This window comes from Rhipicephalus microplus, unplaced genomic scaffold (genome assembly GCF_043290135.1).
Source record: "Rhipicephalus microplus isolate Deutch F79 unplaced genomic scaffold, USDA_Rmic scaffold_12, whole genome shotgun sequence".
Classification (NCBI taxonomy): Eukaryota; Metazoa; Arthropoda; class Arachnida; order Ixodida; family Ixodidae; genus Rhipicephalus; species Rhipicephalus microplus.
The window spans coordinates 57,380,297-57,403,197 of NW_027464585.1; positions in this window are offsets into that span (position 1 = coordinate 57,380,297).

The following is a 22,901-nucleotide window of genomic DNA, read 5'->3' on the forward strand; positions in this document are numbered from 1 at the left end:
CTACCTAGCTTAAACTAACATAACTCAACCTAACATAACCTTCGCACTTCTATCGTTAGAAAACGTTTTACTCGCTACTTTACAATGCTTTCTATAACATAACGACGGTTTCAAGCGCGTTCACATTAGATATCGCAGTTATCATCTTGTAAAGGTGAAAAACACTGCATCTCACTAAGTGACATTGTTTAATGCGGTTTTAGCGCGGTTCATATCTTAACCTAACCTAACCTAACCTAACCTAACCCAACCTAACCTAACATAACCTAACCTAACCTAACCTAACCTAACCTAACCTAACCTAACCTAACCTAACGACGTTTGCAAGCGCTTTCACATTAGATATCGCAGTTCCCGACTTGTAATGGTGAAAAACACTGCATCTCACTAAGTGACATTGTTTAATGCGGTTTTACGACATTTCATATCTTAACCTAACCTAACATTCGTACTTGTATTGAAAAACGCTCTATTTTACTGTTTCGTTCACAATTACGATATTTGCATAACCTCACAGTTTTTCACCGACTTATTGCAGTACAGAACGCTGTATCTCGCTAAATGACATTGTTCTTTAAGGTTTCACGATGCTTGCATGCGCTTTAACGAGAATATCACAATATAGCAGTTTCGCACTTGTAACGGTAGAACACGCAGTATTTGGCTTGTTCATGCCGTTTTGTGTGCTTTCACAACATTTCACCTATCGCAGTTTAATACTCGCAATAAAACAACACTATCTCGTTAGATGACGTCGTTTTTGGTAGTTTCACGATGCTACCTAGCCTAAACTAACCTAACCTAACCTAACCTTCGCACTTCTATCGTTACAAAACGTTTTACTCGCCACTTTACAATGTTTTCTAGAAGATTACGACGGTTTCATGCGCTTTCACATTAGATATCGTAGTTCCCGACTTGTAATGTTGAAAAACACTACATCTCACTAAGTGACATTGTTTAATGCGGTTTTACGACGGTTGATTTGTCAACCTAACCTAACATTCGCACTTGTATCTAAAGATGCTCAATTACACTGTTTCGTTCACAATTACGATATTTGCTTGACCTCACAGTTTCTCACCAACTTATTACAGTACACAACGCTGTATCTCGCTAAATGACATCGTTCTTTAAGGTTTCACGATACTTGCATGCGCTTTACCGAGAATGTCACAACATAGCAGTTTCGCACTTGTAACGGTACAACACGCAGTATTTGGCTTGTTCATGCCGTTTTGTGTGCTTTCACAACATTTTACCTATCGCAGTTTCGTACTCACAATAAAACAACACTATCTCGTTAGATGACGTCGTTTTTGGTGGTTTCACGACGCTACCTAGCTTAAACTAACATAACTCAACCTAACATAACTTTCGCACTTCTATCGTTAGAAAACGTTTTACTCGCTACTTTACATTGCTTTCTACAACATTACGACGGTTTCAAGCGCTTTCACATTAGATATCGCAGTTCCCAACTTGTAAAGGTGAAAAACACTGCATCTCACTAAGTGACATTGTTTAATGCGGTTTTAGCGCGGTTCATATCTTAACCTAACCTAACCTAACCTAACCCAACCTAACCTAACATAACCTAACCTAACCTAACCAAACCTAACCCAACCTAACCTAACATAACCTAACCTAACATAACCTAACCAAACCTAACCTAACGTAACCTAACCTAACCTAACCTAACCTAACGACGTTTGCAAGCGCTTTCACATTAGATATCGCAGTTCCCGACTTGTAATGGTGAAAAACACTGCATCTCACTAAGTGACATTGTTTAATGCGGTTTTACGACATTTCATATCTTAACCTAACCTAACATTCGTACTTGTATTGAAAAACGCTCTATTTTACTGTTTCGTTCACAATTACGATATTTGCATAACCTCACAGTTTTTCACCGACTTATTGCAGTACAGAACGCTGTATCTCGCTAAATGACATTGTTCTTTAAGGTTTCACGATGCTTGCATGCGCTTTAACGAGAATATCACAATATAGCAGTTTCGCACTTGTAACGGTAGAACACGCAGTATTTGGCTTGTTCATGCCGTTTTGTGTGCTTTCACAACATTTCACCTATCGCAGTTTAATACTCGCAATAAAACAACACTATCTCGTTAGATGACGTCGTTTTTGGTAGTTTCACGACGCTACCTAGCCTAAACTAACCTAACCTAACCTAACCTTCGCACTTCTATCGTTACAAAACGTTTTACTCGCCACTTTACAATGTTTTCTAGAAGATTACGACGGTTTCATGCGCTTTCACATTAGATATCGTAGTTCCCGACTTGTAATGTTGAAAAACACTACATCTCACTAAGTGACATTGTTTAATGCGGTTTTACGACGGTTGATTTGTCAACATAACCTAACATTCGCACTTGTATCTAAAGACGCTCAATTACACTGTTTCGTTCACAATTACGATATTTGCTAGACCTCACAGTTTCTCACCAACTTATTACAGTACACAACGCTGTATCTCGCTAAATGACATCGTTCTTTAAGGTTTCACGATACTTGCATGCGCTTTACCGAGAATGTCACAACATAGCAGTTTCGCACTTGTAACGGTACAACACGCAGTATTTGGCTTGTTCATGCCGTTTTGTGTGCTTTCACAACATTTTACCTATCGCAGTTTCGTACTCACAATAAAACAACACTATCTCGTTAGATGACGTCGTTTTTGGTGGTTTCACGACGCTACCTAGCTTAAACTAACATAACTCAACCTAACATAACTTTCGCACTTCTATCGTTAGAAAACGTTTTACTCGCTACTTTACATTGCTTTCTACAACATTACGACGGTTTCAAGCGCTTTCACATTAGATATCGCAGTTCCCAACTTGTAAAGGTGAAAAACACTGCATCTCACTAAGTGACATTGTTTAATGCGGTTTTACGACGGTTGATTTGTCAACCTAACCTAACATTCGCACTTGTATCTAAAGACGCTCAATTACACTGTTTCGTTCACAATTACGATATTTGCTTGACCTCACAGTTTCTCACCAACTTATTACAGTACACAACGCTGTATCTCGCTAAATGACATCGTTCTTTAAGGTTTCACGATACTTGCATGCGCTTTACCGAGAATGTCACAACATAGCAGTTTCGCACTTGTAACGGTACAACACGCAGTATTTGGCTTGTTCATGCCGTTTTGTGTGCTTTCACAACATTTTACCTATCGCAGTTTCGTACTCACAATAAAACAACACTATCTCGTTAGATGACGTCGTTTTTGGTGGTTTCACGACGCTACCTAGCTTAAACTAACATAACTCAACCTAACATAACTTTCGCACTTCTATCGTTAGAAAACGTTTTACTCGCTACTTTACATTGCTTTCTACAACATTACGACGGTTTCAAGCGCTTTCACATTAGATATCGCAGTTCCCAACTTGTAAAGGTGAAAAACACTGCATCTCACTAAGTGACATTGTTTAATGCGGTTTTAGCGCGGTTCATATCTTAACCTAACCTAACCTAACCTAACCCAACCTAACCTAACATAACCTAACCTAACCTAACCAAACCTAACCCAACCTAACCTAACATAACCTAACCTAACCTAACCTAACCAAACCTAACCTAACGTAACCTAACCTAACCTAACCTAACCTAACCTAACGACGTTTGCAAGCGCTTTCACATTAGATATCGCAGTTCCCGACTTGTAATGGTGAAAAACACTGCATCTCACTAAGTGACATTGTTTAATGCGGTTTTACGACATTTCATATCTTAACCTAACCTAACATTCGTACTTGTATTGAAAAACGCTCTATTTTACTGTTTCGTTCACAATTACGATATTTGCATAACCTCACAGTTTTTCACCGACTTATTGCAGTACAGAACGCTGTATCTCGCTAAATGACATTGTTCTTTAAGGTTTCACGATGCTTGCATGCGCTTTAACGAGAATATCACAATATAGCAGTTTCGCACTTGTAACGGTAGAACACGCAGTATTTGGCTTGTTCATGCCGTTTTGTGTGCTTTCACAACATTTCACCTATCGCAGTTTAATACTCGCAATAAAACAACACTATCTCGTTAGATGACGTCGTTTTTGGTAGTTTCACGACGCTACCTAGCCTAAACTAACCTAACCTAACCTTCGCACTTCTATCGTTACAAAACGTTTTACTCGCCACTTTACAATGTTTTCTAGAAGATTACGACGGTTTCATGCGCTTTCACATTAGATATCGTAGTTCCCGACTTGTAATGTTGAAAAACACTACATCTCACTAAGTGACATTGTTTAATGCGGTTTTACGACGGTTGATTTGTCAACATAACCTAACATTCGCACTTGTATCTAAAGACGCTCAATTACACTGTTTCGTTCACAATTACGATATTTGCTTGACCTCACAGTTTCTCACCAACTTATTACAGTACACAACGCTGTATCTCGCTAAATGACATCGTTCTTTAAGGTTTCACGATACTTGCATGCGCTTTACCGAGAATGTCACAACATAGCAGTTTCGCACTTGTAACGGTACAACACGCAGTATTTGGCTTGTTCATGCCGTTTTGTGTGCTTTCACAACATTTTACCTATCGCAGTTTCGTACTCACAATAAAACAACACTATCTCGTTAGATGACGTCGTTTTTGGTGGTTTCACGACGCTACCTAGCTTAAACTAACATAACTCAACCTAACATAACTTTCGCACTTCTATCGTTAGAAAACGTTTTACTCGCTACTTTGCATTGCTTTCTACAAGATTACGACGGTTTCATGCGCTTTCACATTAGATATTGTAGTTCCCGACTTGTAATGTTGAAAAACACTACATCTCACTAAGTGAGATTGTTTAATGCGGTTTTACGACGGTTGATATGTCAACCTAACCTAACATTCGCACTTGTATCTAAAGACGCTCAATTACACTGTTTCGTTCACAATTACGATATTTGCTTGACCTCACAGTTTCTCACCAACTTATTACAGTACACAACGCTGTATCTCGCTAAATGACATCGTTCTTTAAGGTTTCACGATACTTGCATGCGCTTTACCGAGAATGTCACAACATAGCAGTTTCGCACTTGTAACGGTACAACACGCAGTATTTGGCTTGTTCATGCCGTTTTGTGTGCTTTCACAACATTTTACCTATCGCAGTTTCGTACTCGCAATAAAACAACAGTATCTCGTTAAATGACGTCGTTTTTGGTGGTTTCACGACGCTACCTAGCTTAAACTAACATAACTCAACCTAACATAACCTTCGCACTTCTATCGTTAGAAAACGTTTTACTCGCTACTTTACAATGCTTTCTATAACATAACGACGGTTTCAAGCGCGTTCACATTAGATATCGCAGTTATCATCTTTTAAAGGTGAAAAACACTGCATCTCACTAAGTGACATTGTTTATGCGGTTTTAGCGCGGTTCATATCTTAACCTAACCTAACCTAACCTAACCTAACCCAACCTAACCTAACATAACCTAACCTAACCAAACCTAACCTAACCTAACCTAACCTAACCTAACCTAACCTAACCTAACGACGTTTGCAAGCGCTTTCACATTAGATATCGCAGTTCCCGACTTGTAATGGTGAAAAACACTGCATCTCACTAAGTGACATTGTTTAATGCGGTTTTACGACATTTCATATCTTAACCTAACCTAACATTCGTACTTGTATTGAAAAACGCTCTATTTTACTGTTTCGTTCACAATTACGATATTTGCATAACCTCACAGTTTTTCACCGACTTATTGCAGTACAGAACGCTGTATCTCGCTAAATGACATTGTTCTTTAAGGTTTCACGATGCTTGCATGCGCTTTAACGAGAATATCACAATATAGCAGTTTCGCACTTGTAACGGTAGAACACGCAGTATTTGGCTTGTTCATGCCGTTTTGTGTGCTTTCACAACATTTCACCTATCGCAGTTTAATACTCGCAATAAAACAACACTATCTCGTTAGATGACGTCGTTTTTGGTAGTTTCACGATGCTACCTAGCCTAAACTAACCTAACCTAACCTAACCTTCGCACTTCTATCGTTACAAAACGTTTTACTCGCCACTTTACAATGTTTTCTAGAAGATTACGACGGTTTCATGCGCTTTCACATTAGATATCGTAGTTCCCGACTTGTAATGTTGAAAAACACTACATCTCACTAAGTGACATTGTTTAATGCGGTTTTACGACGGTTGATTTGTCAACCTAACCTAACATTCGCACTTGTATCTAAAGATGCTCAATTACACTGTTTCGTTCACAATTACGATATTTGCTTGACCTCACAGTTTCTCACCAACTTATTACAGTACACAACGCTGTATCTCGCTAAATGACATCGTTCTTTAAGGTTTCACGATACTTGCATGCGCTTTACCGAGAATGTCACAACATAGCAGTTTCGCACTTGTAACGGTACAACACGCAGTATTTGGCTTGTTCATGCCGTTTTGTGTGCTTTCACAACATTTTACCTATCGCAGTTTCGTACTCACAATAAAACAACACTATCTCGTTAGATGACGTCGTTTTTGGTGGTTTCACGACGCTACCTAGCTTAAACTAACATAACTCAACCTAACATAACTTTCGCACTTCTATCGTTAGAAAACGTTTTACTCGCTACTTTACATTGCTTTCTACAACATTACGACGGTTTCAAGCGCTTTCACATTAGATATCGCAGTTCCCAACTTGTAAAGGTGAAAAACACTGCATCTCACTAAGTGACATTGTTTAATGCGGTTTTAGCGCGGTTCATATCTTAACCTAACCTAACCTAACCTAACCCAACCTAACCTAACATAACCTAACCTAACCTAACCAAACCTAACCCAACCTAACCTAACATAACCTAACCTAACATAACCTAACCAAACCTAACCTAACGTAACCTAACCTAACCTAACCTAACCTAACGACGTTTGCAAGCGCTTTCACATTAGATATCGCAGTTCCCGACTTGTAATGGTGAAAAACACTGCATCTCACTAAGTGACATTGTTTAATGCGGTTTTACGACATTTCATATCTTAACCTAACCTAACATTCGTACTTGTATTGAAAAACGCTCTATTTTACTGTTTCGTTCACAATTACGATATTTGCATAACCTCACAGTTTTTCACCGACTTATTGCAGTACAGAACGCTGTATCTCGCTAAATGACATTGTTCTTTAAGGTTTCACGATGCTTGCATGCGCTTTAACGAGAATATCACAATATAGCAGTTTCGCACTTGTAACGGTAGAACACGCAGTATTTGGCTTGTTCATGCCGTTTTGTGTGCTTTCACAACATTTCACCTATCGCAGTTTAATACTCGCAATAAAACAACACTATCTCGTTAGATGACGTCGTTTTTGGTAGTTTCACGACGCTACCTAGCCTAAACTAACCTAACCTAACCTAACCTTCGCACTTCTATCGTTACAAAACGTTTTACTCGCCACTTTACAATGTTTTCTAGAAGATTACGACGGTTTCATGCGCTTTCACATTAGATATCGTAGTTCCCGACTTGTAATGTTGAAAAACACTACATCTCACTAAGTGACATTGTTTAATGCGGTTTTACGACGGTTGATTTGTCAACATAACCTAACATTCGCACTTGTATCTAAAGACGCTCAATTACACTGTTTCGTTCACAATTACGATATTTGCTAGACCTCACAGTTTCTCACCAACTTATTACAGTACACAACGCTGTATCTCGCTAAATGACATCGTTCTTTAAGGTTTCACGATACTTGCATGCGCTTTACCGAGAATGTCACAACATAGCAGTTTCGCACTTGTAACGGTACAACACGCAGTATTTGGCTTGTTCATGCCGTTTTGTGTGCTTTCACAACATTTTACCTATCGCAGTTTCGTACTCACAATAAAACAACACTATCTCGTTAGATGACGTCGTTTTTGGTGGTTTCACGACGCTACCTAGCTTAAACTAACATAACTCAACCTAACATAACTTTCGCACTTCTATCGTTAGAAAACGTTTTACTCGCTACTTTACATTGCTTTCTACAACATTACGACGGTTTCAAGCGCTTTCACATTAGATATCGCAGTTCCCAACTTGTAAAGGTGAAAAACACTGCATCTCACTAAGTGACATTGTTTAATGCGGTTTTACGACGGTTGATTTGTCAACCTAACCTAACATTCGCACTTGTATCTAAAGACGCTCAATTACACTGTTTCGTTCACAATTACGATATTTGCTTGACCTCACAGTTTCTCACCAACTTATTACAGTACACAACGCTGTATCTCGCTAAATGACATCGTTCTTTAAGGTTTCACGATACTTGCATGCGCTTTACCGAGAATGTCACAACATAGCAGTTTCGCACTTGTAACGGTACAACACGCAGTATTTGGCTTGTTCATGCCGTTTTGTGTGCTTTCACAACATTTTACCTATCGCAGTTTCGTACTCACAATAAAACAACACTATCTCGTTAGATGACGTCGTTTTTGGTGGTTTCACGACGCTACCTAGCTTAAACTAACATAACTCAACCTAACATAACTTTCGCACTTCTATCGTTAGAAAACGTTTTACTCGCTACTTTACATTGCTTTCTACAACATTACGACGGTTTCAAGCGCTTTCACATTAGATATCGCAGTTCCCAACTTGTAAAGGTGAAAAACACTGCATCTCACTAAGTGACATTGTTTAATGCGGTTTTAGCGCGGTTCATATCTTAACCTAACCTAACCTAACCTAACCCAACCTAACCTAACATAACCTAACCTAACCTAACCAAACCTAACCCAACCTAACCTAACATAACCTAACCTAACCTAACCTAACCAAACCTAACCTAACGTAACCTAACCTAACCTAACCTAACCTAACCTAACGACGTTTGCAAGCGCTTTCACATTAGATATCGCAGTTCCCGACTTGTAATGGTGAAAAACACTGCATCTCACTAAGTGACATTGTTTAATGCGGTTTTACGACATTTCATATCTTAACCTAACCTAACATTCGTACTTGTATTGAAAAACGCTCTATTTTACTGTTTCGTTCACAATTACGATATTTGCATAACCTCACAGTTTTTCACCGACTTATTGCAGTACAGAACGCTGTATCTCGCTAAATGACATTGTTCTTTAAGGTTTCACGATGCTTGCATGCGCTTTAACGAGAATATCACAATATAGCAGTTTCGCACTTGTAACGGTAGAACACGCAGTATTTGGCTTGTTCATGCCGTTTTGTGTGCTTTCACAACATTTCACCTATCGCAGTTTAATACTCGCAATAAAACAACACTATCTCGTTAGATGACGTCGTTTTTGGTAGTTTCACGACGCTACCTAGCCTAAACTAACCTAACCTAACCTTCGCACTTCTATCGTTACAAAACGTTTTACTCGCCACTTTACAATGTTTTCTAGAAGATTACGACGGTTTCATGCGCTTTCACATTAGATATCGTAGTTCCCGACTTGTAATGTTGAAAAACACTACATCTCACTAAGTGACATTGTTTAATGCGGTTTTACGACGGTTGATTTGTCAACATAACCTAACATTCGCACTTGTATCTAAAGACGCTCAATTACACTGTTTCGTTCACAATTACGATATTTGCTTGACCTCACAGTTTCTCACCAACTTATTACAGTACACAACGCTGTATCTCGCTAAATGACATCGTTCTTTAAGGTTTCACGATACTTGCATGCGCTTTACCGAGAATGTCACAACATAGCAGTTTCGCACTTGTAACGGTACAACACGCAGTATTTGGCTTGTTCATGCCGTTTTGTGTGCTTTCACAACATTTTACCTATCGCAGTTTCGTACTCACAATAAAACAACACTATCTCGTTAGATGACGTCGTTTTTGGTGGTTTCACGACGCTACCTAGCTTAAACTAACATAACTCAACCTAACATAACTTTCGCACTTCTATCGTTAGAAAACGTTTTACTCGCTACTTTGCATTGCTTTCTACAAGATTACGACGGTTTCATGCGCTTTCACATTAGATATTGTAGTTCCCGACTTGTAATGTTGAAAAACACTACATCTCACTAAGTGAGATTGTTTAATGCGGTTTTACGACGGTTGATATGTCAACCTAACCTAACATTCGCACTTGTATCTAAAGACGCTCAATTACACTGTTTCGTTCACAATTACGATATTTGCTTGACCTCACAGTTTCTCACCAACTTATTACAGTACACAACGCTGTATCTCGCTAAATGACATCGTTCTTTAAGGTTTCACGATACTTGCATGCGCTTTACCGAGAATGTCACAACATAGCAGTTTCGCACTTGTAACGGTACAACACGCAGTATTTGGCTTGTTCATGCCGTTTTGTGTGCTTTCACAACATTTTACCTATCGCAGTTTCGTACTCGCAATAAAACAACAGTATCTCGTTAAATGACGTCGTTTTTGGTGGTTTCACGACGCTACCTAGCTTAAACTAACATAACTCAACCTAACATAACCTTCGCACTTCTATCGTTAGAAAACGTTTTACTCGCTACTTTACAATGCTTTCTATAACATAACGACGGTTTCAAGCGCGTTCACATTAGATATCGCAGTTATCATCTTTTAAAGGTGAAAAACACTGCATCTCACTAAGTGACATTGTTTATGCGGTTTTAGCGCGGTTCATATCTTAACCTAACCTAACCTAACCTAACCTAACCCAACCTAACCTAACATAACCTAACCTAACCTAACCTAACCAAACCTAACCTAACGTAACCTAACCTAACCTAACCTAACCTAACCTAACGACGTTTGCAAGCGCTTTCACATTAGATATCGCAGTTCCCGACTTGTAATGGTGAAAAACACTGCATCTCACTAAGTGACATTGTTTAATGCGGTTTTAGCGCGGTTCATATCTTAACCTAACCTAACCTAACCTAACCTAACCCAACCTAACCTAACATAACCTAACCTAACCTAACCTAACCAAACCTAACCTAACGTAACCTAACCTAACCTAACCTAACCTAACCTAACGACGTTTGCAAGCGCTTTCACATTAGATATCGCAGTTCCCGACTTGTAATGGTGAAAAACACTGCATCTCACTAAGTGACATTGTTTAATGCGGTTTTACGACATTTCATATCTTAACCTAACCTAACATTCGTACTTGTATTGAAAAACGCTCTATTTTACTGTTTCGTTCACAATTACGATATTTGCATAACCTCACAGTTTTTCACCGACTTATTGCAGTACAGAACGCTGTATCTCGCTAAATGGCATTGTTCTTTAAGGTTTCACGATGCTTGCATGCGCTCTAACGAGAATATCACAATATAGCAGTTTCGCACTTGTAACGGTAGAACACGCAGTATTTGGCTTGTTCATGCCGTTTTGTGTGCTTTCACAACATTTCACCTATCGCAGTTTAATACTCGCAATAAAACAACACTATCTCGTTAGATGACGTCGTTTTTGGTAGTTTCACGACGCTACCTAGCCTAAACTAACCTAACCTAACCTAACCTTCGCACTTCTATCGTTACAAAACGTTTTACTCGCCACTTTACAATGTTTTCTAGAAGATTACGACGGTTTCATGCGCTTTCACATTAGATATCGTAGTTCCCGACTTGTAATGTTGAAAAACACTACATCTCACTAAGTGACATTGTTTAATGCGGTTTTACGACGGTTGATTTGTCAACATAACCTAACATTCGCACTTGTATCTAAAGACGCTCAATTACACTGTTTCGTTCACAATTACGATATTTGCTTGACCTCACAGTTTCTCACCAACTTATTACAGTACACAACGCTGTATCTCGCTAAATGACATCGTTCTTTAAGGTTTCACGATACTTGCATGCGCTTTACCGAGAATGTCACAACATAGCAGTTTCGCACTTGTAACGGTACAACACGCAGTATTTGGCTTGTTCATGCCGTTTTGTGTGCTTTCACAACATTTTACCTATCGCAGTTTCGTACTCACAATAAAACAACACTATCTCGTTAGATGACGTCGTTTTTGGTGGTTTCACGACGCTACCTAGCTTAAACTAACATAACTCAACCTAACATAACTTTCGCACTTCTATCGTTAGAAAACGTTTTACTCGCTACTTTGCATTGCTTTCTACAAGATTACGACGGTTTCATGCGCTTTCACATTAGATATTGTAGTTCCCGACTTGTAATGTTGAAAAACACTACATCTCACTAAGTGAGATTGTTTAATGCGGTTTTACGACGGTTGATATGTCAACCTAACCTAACATTCGCACTTGTATCTAAAGACGCTCAATTACACTGTTTCGTTCACAATTACGATATTTGCTTGACCTCACAGTTTCTCACCAACTTATTACAGTACACAACGCTGTATCTCGCTAAATGACATCGTTCTTTAAGGTTTCACGATACTTGCATGCGCTTTACCGAGAATGTCACAACATAGCAGTTTCGCACTTGTAACGGTACAACACGCAGTATTTGGCTTGTTCATGCCGTTTTGTGTGCTTTCACAACATTTTACCTATCGCAGTTTCGTACTCGCAATAAAACAACAGTATCTCGTTAAATGACGTCGTTTTTGGTGGTTTCACGACGCTACCTAGCTTAAACTAACATAACTCAACCTAACATAACCTTCGCACTTCTATCGTTAGAAAACGTTTTACTCGCTACTTTACAATGCTTTCTATAACATAACGACGGTTTCAAGCGCGTTCACATTAGATATCGCAGTTATCATCTTTTAAAGGTGAAAAACACTGCATCTCACTAAGTGACATTGTTTATGCGGTTTTAGCGCGGTTCATATCTTAACCTAACCTAACCTAACCTAACCTAACCCAACCTAACCTAACATAACCTAACCTAACCTAACCTAACCAAACCTAACCTAACGTAACCTAACCTAACCTAACCTAACCTAACCTAACGACGTTTGCAAGCGCTTTCACATTAGATATCGCAGTTCCCGACTTGTAATGGTGAAAAACACTGCATCTCACTAAGTGACATTGTTTAATGCGGTTTTAGCGCGGTTCATATCTTAACCTAACCTAACCTAACCTAACCTAACCCAACCTAACCTAACATAACCTAACCTAACCTAACCTAACCAAACCTAACCTAACGTAACCTAACCTAACCTAACCTAACCTAACCTAACGACGTTTGCAAGCGCTTTCACATTAGATATCGCAGTTCCCGACTTGTAATGGTGAAAAACACTGCATCTCACTAAGTGACATTGTTTAATGCGGTTTTACGACATTTCATATCTTAACCTAACCTAACATTCGTACTTGTATTGAAAAACGCTCTATTTTACTGTTTCGTTCACAATTACGATATTTGCATAACCTCACAGTTTTTCACCGACTTATTGCAGTACAGAACGCTGTATCTCGCTAAATGGCATTGTTCTTTAAGGTTTCACGATGCTTGCATGCGCTCTAACGAGAATATCACAATATAGCAGTTTCGCACTTGTAACGGTAGAACACGCAGTATTTGGCTTGTTCATGCCGTTTTGTGTGCTTTCACAACATTTCACCTATCGCAGTTTAATACTCGCAATAAAACAACACTATCTCGTTAGATGACGTCGTTTTTGGTAGTTTCACGACGCTACCTAGCCTAAACTAACCTAACCTAACCTAACCTTCGCACTTCTATCGTTACAAAACGTTTTACTCGCCACTTTACAATGTTTTCTAGAAGATTACGACGGTTTCATGCGCTTTCACATTAGATATCGTAGTTCCCGACTTGTAATGTTGAAAAACACTACATCTCCCTAAGTGACATTGTTTAATGCGGTTTTACGACGGTTGATTTGTCAACCTAACCTAACATTCGCACTTGTATCTAAAGACGCTCAATTACACTGTTTCGTTCACAATTACGATATTTGCTTGACCTCACAGTTTCTCACCAACTTATTACAGTACACAACGCTGTATCTCGCTAAATGACATCGTTCCTTAAGGTTTCACGATACTTGCATGCGCTTTACCGAGAATGTCACAACATAGCAGTTTCGCACTTGTAACGGTACAACACGCAGTATTTGGCTTGTTCATGCCGTTTTGTGTGCTTTCACAACATTTTACCTATCGCAGTTTCGTACTCGCAATAAAACAACAGTATCTCGTTAAATGACGTCGTTTTTGGTGGTTTCACGACGCTACCTAGCTTAAACTAACATAACTCAACCTAACATAACCTTCGCACTTCTATCGTTAGAAAACGTTTTACTCGCTACTTTACAATGCTTTCTATAACATAACGACGGTTTCAAGCGCGTTCACATTAGATATCGCAGTTATCATCTTGTAAAGGTGAAAAACACTGCATCTCACTAAGTGAGATTGTTTAATGCGGTTTTACGACGGTTGATATGTCAACCTAACCTAACATTCGCACTTGTATCTAAAGACGCTCAATTACACTGTTTCGTTCACAATTACGATATTTGCTTGACCTCACAGTTTCTCACCAACTTATTACAGTACACAACGCTGTATCTCGCTAAATGACATCGTTCTTTAAGGTTTCACGATACTTGCATGCGCTTTACCGAGAATGTCACAACATAGCAGTTTCGCACTTGTAACGGTACAACACGCAGTATTTGGCTTGTTCATGCCGTTTTGTGTGCTTTCACAACATTTTACCTATCGCAGTTTCGTACTCGCAATAAAACAACAGTATCTCGTTAAATGACGTCGTTTTTGGTGGTTTCACGACGCTACCTAGCTTAAACTAACATAACTCAACCTAACATAACCTTCGCACTTCTATCGTTAGAAAACGTTTTACTCGCTACTTTACAATGCTTTCTATAACATAACGACGGTTTCAAGCGCGTTCACATTAGATATCGCAGTTATCATCTTTTAAAGGTGAAAAACACTGCATCTCACTAAGTGACATTGTTTATGCGGTTTTAGCGCGGTTCATATCTTAACCTAACCTAACCTAACCTAACCTAACCCAACCTAACCTAACATAACCTAACCTAACCAAACCTAACCTAACCTAACCTAACCTAACCTAACCTAACCTAACCTAACGACGTTTGCAAGCGCTTTCACATTAGATATCGCAGTTCCCGACTTGTAATGGTGAAAAACACTGCATCTCACTAAGTGACATTGTTTAATGCGGTTTTACGACATTTCATATCTTAACCTAACCTAACATTCGTACTTGTATTGAAAAACGCTCTATTTTACTGTTTCGTTCACAATTACGATATTTGCATAACCTCACAGTTTTTCACCGACTTATTGCAGTACAGAACGCTGTATCTCGCTAAATGACATTGTTCTTTAAGGTTTCACGATGCTTGCATGCGCTTTAACGAGAATATCACAATATAGCAGTTTCGCACTTGTAACGGTAGAACACGCAGTATTTGGCTTGTTCATGCCGTTTTGTGTGCTTTCACAACATTTCACCTATCGCAGTTTAATACTCGCAATAAAACAACACTATCTCGTTAGATGACGTCGTTTTTGGTAGTTTCACGATGCTACCTAGCCTAAACTAACCTAACCTAACCTAACCTTCGCACTTCTATCGTTACAAAACGTTTTACTCGCCACTTTACAATGTTTTCTAGAAGATTACGACGGTTTCATGCGCTTTCACATTAGATATCGTAGTTCCCGACTTGTAATGTTGAAAAACACTACATCTCACTAAGTGACATTGTTTAATGCGGTTTTACGACGGTTGATTTGTCAACCTAACCTAACATTCGCACTTGTATCTAAAGATGCTCAATTACACTGTTTCGTTCACAATTACGATATTTGCTTGACCTCACAGTTTCTCACCAACTTATTACAGTACACAACGCTGTATCTCGCTAAATGACATCGTTCTTTAAGGTTTCACGATACTTGCATGCGCTTTACCGAGAATGTCACAACATAGCAGTTTCGCACTTGTAACGGTACAACACGCAGTATTTGGCTTGTTCATGCCGTTTTGTGTGCTTTCACAACATTTTACCTATCGCAGTTTCGTACTCACAATAAAACAACACTATCTCGTTAGATGACGTCGTTTTTGGTGGTTTCACGACGCTACCTAGCTTAAACTAACATAACTCAACCTAACATAACTTTCGCACTTCTATCGTTAGAAAACGTTTTACTCGCTACTTTACATTGCTTTCTACAACATTACGACGGTTTCAAGCGCTTTCACATTAGATATCGCAGTTCCCAACTTGTAAAGGTGAAAAACACTGCATCTCACTAAGTGACATTGTTTAATGCGGTTTTAGCGCGGTTCATATCTTAACCTAACCTAACCTAACCTAACCCAACCTAACCTAACATAACCTAACCTAACCTAACCAAACCTAACCCAACCTAACCTAACATAACCTAACCTAACATAACCTAACCAAACCTAACCTAACGTAACCTAACCTAACCTAACCTAACCTAACGACGTTTGCAAGCGCTTTCACATTAGATATCGCAGTTCCCGACTTGTAATGGTGAAAAACACTGCATCTCACTAAGTGACATTGTTTAATGCGGTTTTACGACATTTCATATCTTAACCTAACCTAACATTCGTACTTGTATTGAAAAACGCTCTATTTTACTGTTTCGTTCACAATTACGATATTTGCATAACCTCACAGTTTTTCGCCGACTTATTGCAGTACAGAACGCTGTATCTCGCTAAATGACATTGTTCTTTAAGGTTTCACGATGCTTGCATGCGCTTTAACGAGAATATCACAATATAGCAGTTTCGCACTTGTAACGGTAGAACACGCAGTATTTGGCTTGTTCATGCCGTTTTGTGTGCTTTCACAACATTTCACCTATCGCAGTTTAATACTCGCAATAAAACAACACTATCTCGTTAGATGACGTCGTTTTTGGTAGTTTCACGACGCTACCTAGCCTAAACTAACCTAACCTAACCTAACCTTCGCACTTCTATCGTTACAAAACGTTTTACTCGCCACTTTACAATGTTTTCTAGAAGATTACGACGGTTTCATGCGCTTTCACATTAGATATCGTAGTTCCCGACTTGTAATGTTGAAAAACACTACATCTCACTAAGTGACATTGTTTAATGCGGTTTTACGACGGTTGATTTGTCAACATAACCTAACATTCGCACTTGTATCTAAAGACGCTCAATTACACTGTTTCGTTCACAATTACGATATTTGCTAGACCTCACAGTTTCTCACCAACTTATTACAGTACACAACGCTGTATCTCGCTAAATGACATCGTTCTTTAAGGTTTCACGATACTTGCATGCGCTTTACCGAGAATGTCACAACATAGCAGTTTCGCACTTGTAACGGTACAACACGCAGTATTTGGCTTGTTCATGCCGTTTTGTGTGCTTTCACAACATTTTACCTATCGCAGTTTCGTACTCACAATAAAACAACACTATCTCGTTAGATGACGTCGTTTTTGGTGGTTTCACGACGCTACCTAGCTTAAACTAACATAACTCAACCTAACATAACTTTCGCACTTCTATCGTTAGAAAACGTTTTACTCGCTACTTTACATTGCTTTCTACAACATTACGACGGTTTCAAGCGCTTTCACATTAGATATCGCAGTTCCCAACTTGTAAAGGTGAAAAACACTGCATCTCACTAAGTGACATTGTTTAATGCGGTTTTACGACGGTTGATTTGTCAACCTAACCTAACATTCGCACTTGTATCTAAAGACGCTCAATTACACTGTTTCGTTCACAATTACGATATTTGCTTGACCTCACAGTTTCTCACCAACTTATTACAGTACACAACGCTGTATCTCGCTAAATGACATCGTTCTTTAAGGTTTCACGATACTTGCATGCGCTTTACCGAGAATGTCACAACATAGCAGTTTCGCACTTGTAACGGTACAACACGCAGTATTTGGCTTGTTCATGCCGTTTTGTGTGCTTTCACAACATTTTACCTATCGCAGTTTCGTACTCACAATAAAACAACACTATCTCGTTAGATGACGTCGTTTTTGGTGGTTTCACGACGCTACCTAGCTTAAACTAACATAACTCAACCTAACATAACTTTCGCACTTCTATCGTTAGAAAACGTTTTACTCGCTACTTTACATTGCTTTCTACAACATTACGACGGTTTCAAGCGCTTTCACATTAGATATCGCAGTTCCCAACTTGTAAAGGTGAAAAACACTGCATCTCACTAAGTGACATTGTTTAATGCGGTTTTAGCGCGGTTCATATCTTAACCTAACCTAACCTAACCTAACCCAACCTAACCTAACATAACCTAACCTAACCTAACCAAACCTAACCCAACCTAACCTAACATAACCTAACCTAACCTAACCTAACCAAACCTAACCTAACGTAACCTAACCTAACCTAACCTAACCTAACCTAACGACGTTTGCAAGCGCTTTCACATTAGATATCGCAGTTCCCGACTTGTAATGGTGAAAAACACTGCATCTCACTAAGTGACATTGTTTAATGCGGTTTTACGACATTTCATATCTTAACCTAACCTAACATTCGTACTTGTATTGAAAAACGCTCTATTTTACTGTTTCGTTCACAATTACGATATTTGCATAACCTCACAGTTTTTCACCGACTTATTGCAGTACAGAACGCTGTATCTCGCTAAATGACATTGTTCTTTAAGGTTTCACGATGCTTGCATGCGCTTTAACGAGAATATCACAATATAGCAGTTTCGCACTTGTAACGGTAGAACACGCAGTATTTGGCTTGTTCATGCCGTTTTGTGTGCTTTCACAACATTTCACCTATCGCAGTTTAATACTCGCAATAAAACAACACTATCTCGTTAGATGACGTCGTTTTTGGTAGTTTCACGACGCTACCTAGCCTAAACTAACCTAACCTAACCTTCGCACTTCTATCGTTACAAAACGTTTTACTCGCCACTTTACAATGTTTTCTAGAAGATTACGACGGTTTCATGCGCTTTCACATTAGATATCGTAGTTCCCGACTTGTAATGTTGAAAAACACTACATCTCACTAAGTGACATTGTTTAATGCGGTTTTACGACGGTTGATTTGTCAACATAACCTAACATTCGCACTTGTATCTAAAGACGCTCAATTACACTGTTTCGTTCACAATTACGATATTTGCTTGACCTCACAGTTTCTCACCAACTTATTACAGTACACAACGCTGTATCTCGCTAAATGACATCGTTCTTTAAGGTTTCACGATACTTGCATGCGCTTTACCGAGAATGTCACAACATAGCAGTTTCGCACTTGTAACGGTACAACACGCAGTATTTGGCTTGTTCATGCCGTTTTGTGTGCTTTCACAACATTTTACCTATCGCAGTTTCGTACTCACAATAAAACAACACTATCTCGTTAGATGACGTCGTTTTTGGTGGTTTCACGACGCTACCTAGCTTAAACTAACATAACTCAACCTAACATAACTTTCGCACTTCTATCGTTAGAAAACGTTTTACTCGCTACTTTGCATTGCTTTCTACAAGATTACGACGGTTTCATGCGCTTTCACATTAGATATTGTAGTTCCCGACTTGTAATGTTGAAAAACACTACATCTCACTAAGTGAGATTGTTTAATGCGGTTTTACGACGGTTGATATGTCAACCTAACCTAACATTCGCACTTGTATCTAAAGACGCTCAATTACACTGTTTCGTTCACAATTACGATATTTGCTTGACCTCACAGTTTCTCACCAACTTATTACAGTACACAACGCTGTATCTCGCTAAATGACATCGTTCTTTAAGGTTTCACGATACTTGCATGCGCTTTACCGAGAATGTCACAACATAGCAGTTTCGCACTTGTAACGGTACAACACGCAGTATTTGGCTTGTTCATGCCGTTTTGTGTGCTTTCACAACATTTTACCTATCGCAGTTTCGTACTCGCAATAAAACAACAGTATCTCGTTAAATGACGTCGTTTTTGGTGGTTTCACGACGCTACCTAGCTTAAACTAACATAACTCAACCTAACATAACCTTCGCACTTCTATCGTTAGAAAACGTTTTACTCGCTACTTTACAATGCTTTCTATAACATAACGACGGTTTCAAGCGCGTTCACATTAGATATCGCAGTTATCATCTTTTAAAGGTGAAAAACACTGCATCTCACTAAGTGACATTGTTTATGCGGTTTTAGCGCGGTTCATATCTTAACCTAACCTAACCTAACCTAACCTAACCCAACCTAACCTAACATAACCTAACCTAACCTAACCTAACCAAACCTAACCTAACGTAACCTAACCTAACCTAACCTAACCTAACCTAACGACGTTTGCAAGCGCTTTCACATTAGATATCGCAGTTCCCGACTTGTAATGGTGAAAAACACTGCATCTCACTAAGTGACATTGTTTAATGCGGTTTTAGCGCGGTTCATATCTTAACCTAACCTAACCTAACCTAACCTAACCCAACCTAACCTAACATAACCTAACCTAACCTAACCTAACCAAACCTAACCTAACGTAACCTAACCTAACCTAACCTAACCTAACCTAACGACGTTTGCAAGCGCTTTCACATTAGATATCGCAGTTCCCGACTTGTAATGGTGAAAAACACTGCATCTCACTAAGTGACATTGTTTAATGCGGTTTTACGACATTTCATATCTTAACCTAACCTAACATTCGTACTTGTATTGAAAAACGCTCTATTTTACTGTTTCGTTCACAATTACGATATTTGCATAACCTCACAGTTTTTCACCGACTTATTGCAGTACAGAACGCTGTATCTCGCTAAATGGCATTGTTCTTTAAGGTTTCACGATGCTTGCATGCGCTCTAACGAGAATATCACAATATAGCAGTTTCGCACTTGTAACGGTAGAACACGCAGTATTTGGCTTGTTCATGCCGTTTTGTGTGCTTTCACAACATTTCACCTATCGCAGTTTAATACTCGCAATAAAACAACACTATCTCGTTAGATGACGTCGTTTTTGGTAGTTTCACGACGCTACCTAGCCTAAACTAACCTAACCTAACCTAACCTTCGCACTTCTATCGTTACAAAACGTTTTACTCGCCACTTTACAATGTTTTCTAGAAGATTACGACGGTTTCATGCGCTTTCACATTAGATATCGTAGTTCCCGACTTGTAATGTTGAAAAACACTACATCTCCCTAAGTGACATTGTTTAATGCGGTTTTACGACGGTTGATTTGTCAACCTAACCTAACATTCGCACTTGTATCTAAAGACGCTCAATTACACTGTTTCGTTCACAATTACGATATTTGCTTGACCTCACAGTTTCTCACCAACTTATTACAGTACACAACGCTGTATCTCGCTAAATGACATCGTTCCTTAAGGTTTCACGATACTTGCATGCGCTTTACCGAGAATGTCACAACATAGCAGTTTCGCACTTGTAACGGTACAACACGCAGTATTTGGCTTGTTCATGCCGTTTTGTGTGCTTTCACAACATTTTACCTATCGCAGTTTCGTACTCGCAATAAAACAACAGTATCTCGTTAAATGACGTCGTTTTTGGTGGTTTCACGACGCTACCTAGCTTAAACTAACATAACTCAACCTAACATAACCTTCGCACTTCTATCGTTAGAAAACGTTTTACTCGCTACTTTACAATGCTTTCTATAACATAACGACGGTTTCAAGCGCGTTCACATTAGATATCGCAGTTATCATCTTGTAAAGGTGAAAAACACTGCATCTCACTAAGTGACATTGTTTAATGCGGTTTTAGCGCGGTTCATATCTTAACCTAACCTAACCTAACCTAACCTAACCCAACCTAACCTAACATAACCTAACCTAACCTAACCTAACCTAACCAAACCTAACCTAACGTAACCTAACCTAACCTAACCTAACCTAACCTAACGACGTTTGCAAGCGCTTTCACATTAGATATCGCAGTTCCCGACTTGTAATGGTGAAAAACACTGCATCTCACTAAGTGACATTGTTTAATGCGGTTTTACGACATTTCATATCTTAACCTAACCTAACATTCGTACTTGTATTGAAAAACGCTCTATTTTACTGTTTCGTTCACAATTACGATATTTGCATAACCTCACAGTTTTTCACCGACTTATTGCAGTACAGAACGCTGTATCTCGCTAAATGACATTGTTCTTTAAGGTTTCACGATGCTTGCATGCGCTTTAACGAGAATATCACAATATAGCAGTTTCGCACTTGTAACGGTAGAACACGCAGTATTTGGCTTGTTCATGCCGTTTTGTGTGCTTTCACATTTCACCTATCGCAGTTTAATACTCGCAATAAAACAACACTATCTCGTTAGATGACGTCGTTTTTGGTAGTTTCACGACGCTACCTAGCCTAAACTAACCTAACCTAACCTAACCTTCGCACTTCTATCGTTACAAAACGTTTTACTCGCCACTTTACATTGTTTTCTAGAAGATTATGACGGTTTCATGCGCTTTCACATTAGATATCGTAGTTCCCGACTTGTAATGTTGAAAAACACTACATCTCACTAAGTGACATTGTTTAATGCGGTTTTACGACGGTTGATTTGTCAACCTAACCTAACATTCGCACTTGTATCTAAAGACGCTCAATTACACTGTTTCGTTCACAATTACGATATTTGCTTGACCTCACAGTTTCTCACCAACTTATTACAGTACACAACGCTGTATCTCGCTAAATGACATCGTTCTTTAAGGTTTCACGATACTTGCATGCGCTTTACCGAGAATGTCACAACATAGCAGTTTCGCACTTGTAACGGTACAACACGCAGTATTTGGCTTGTTCA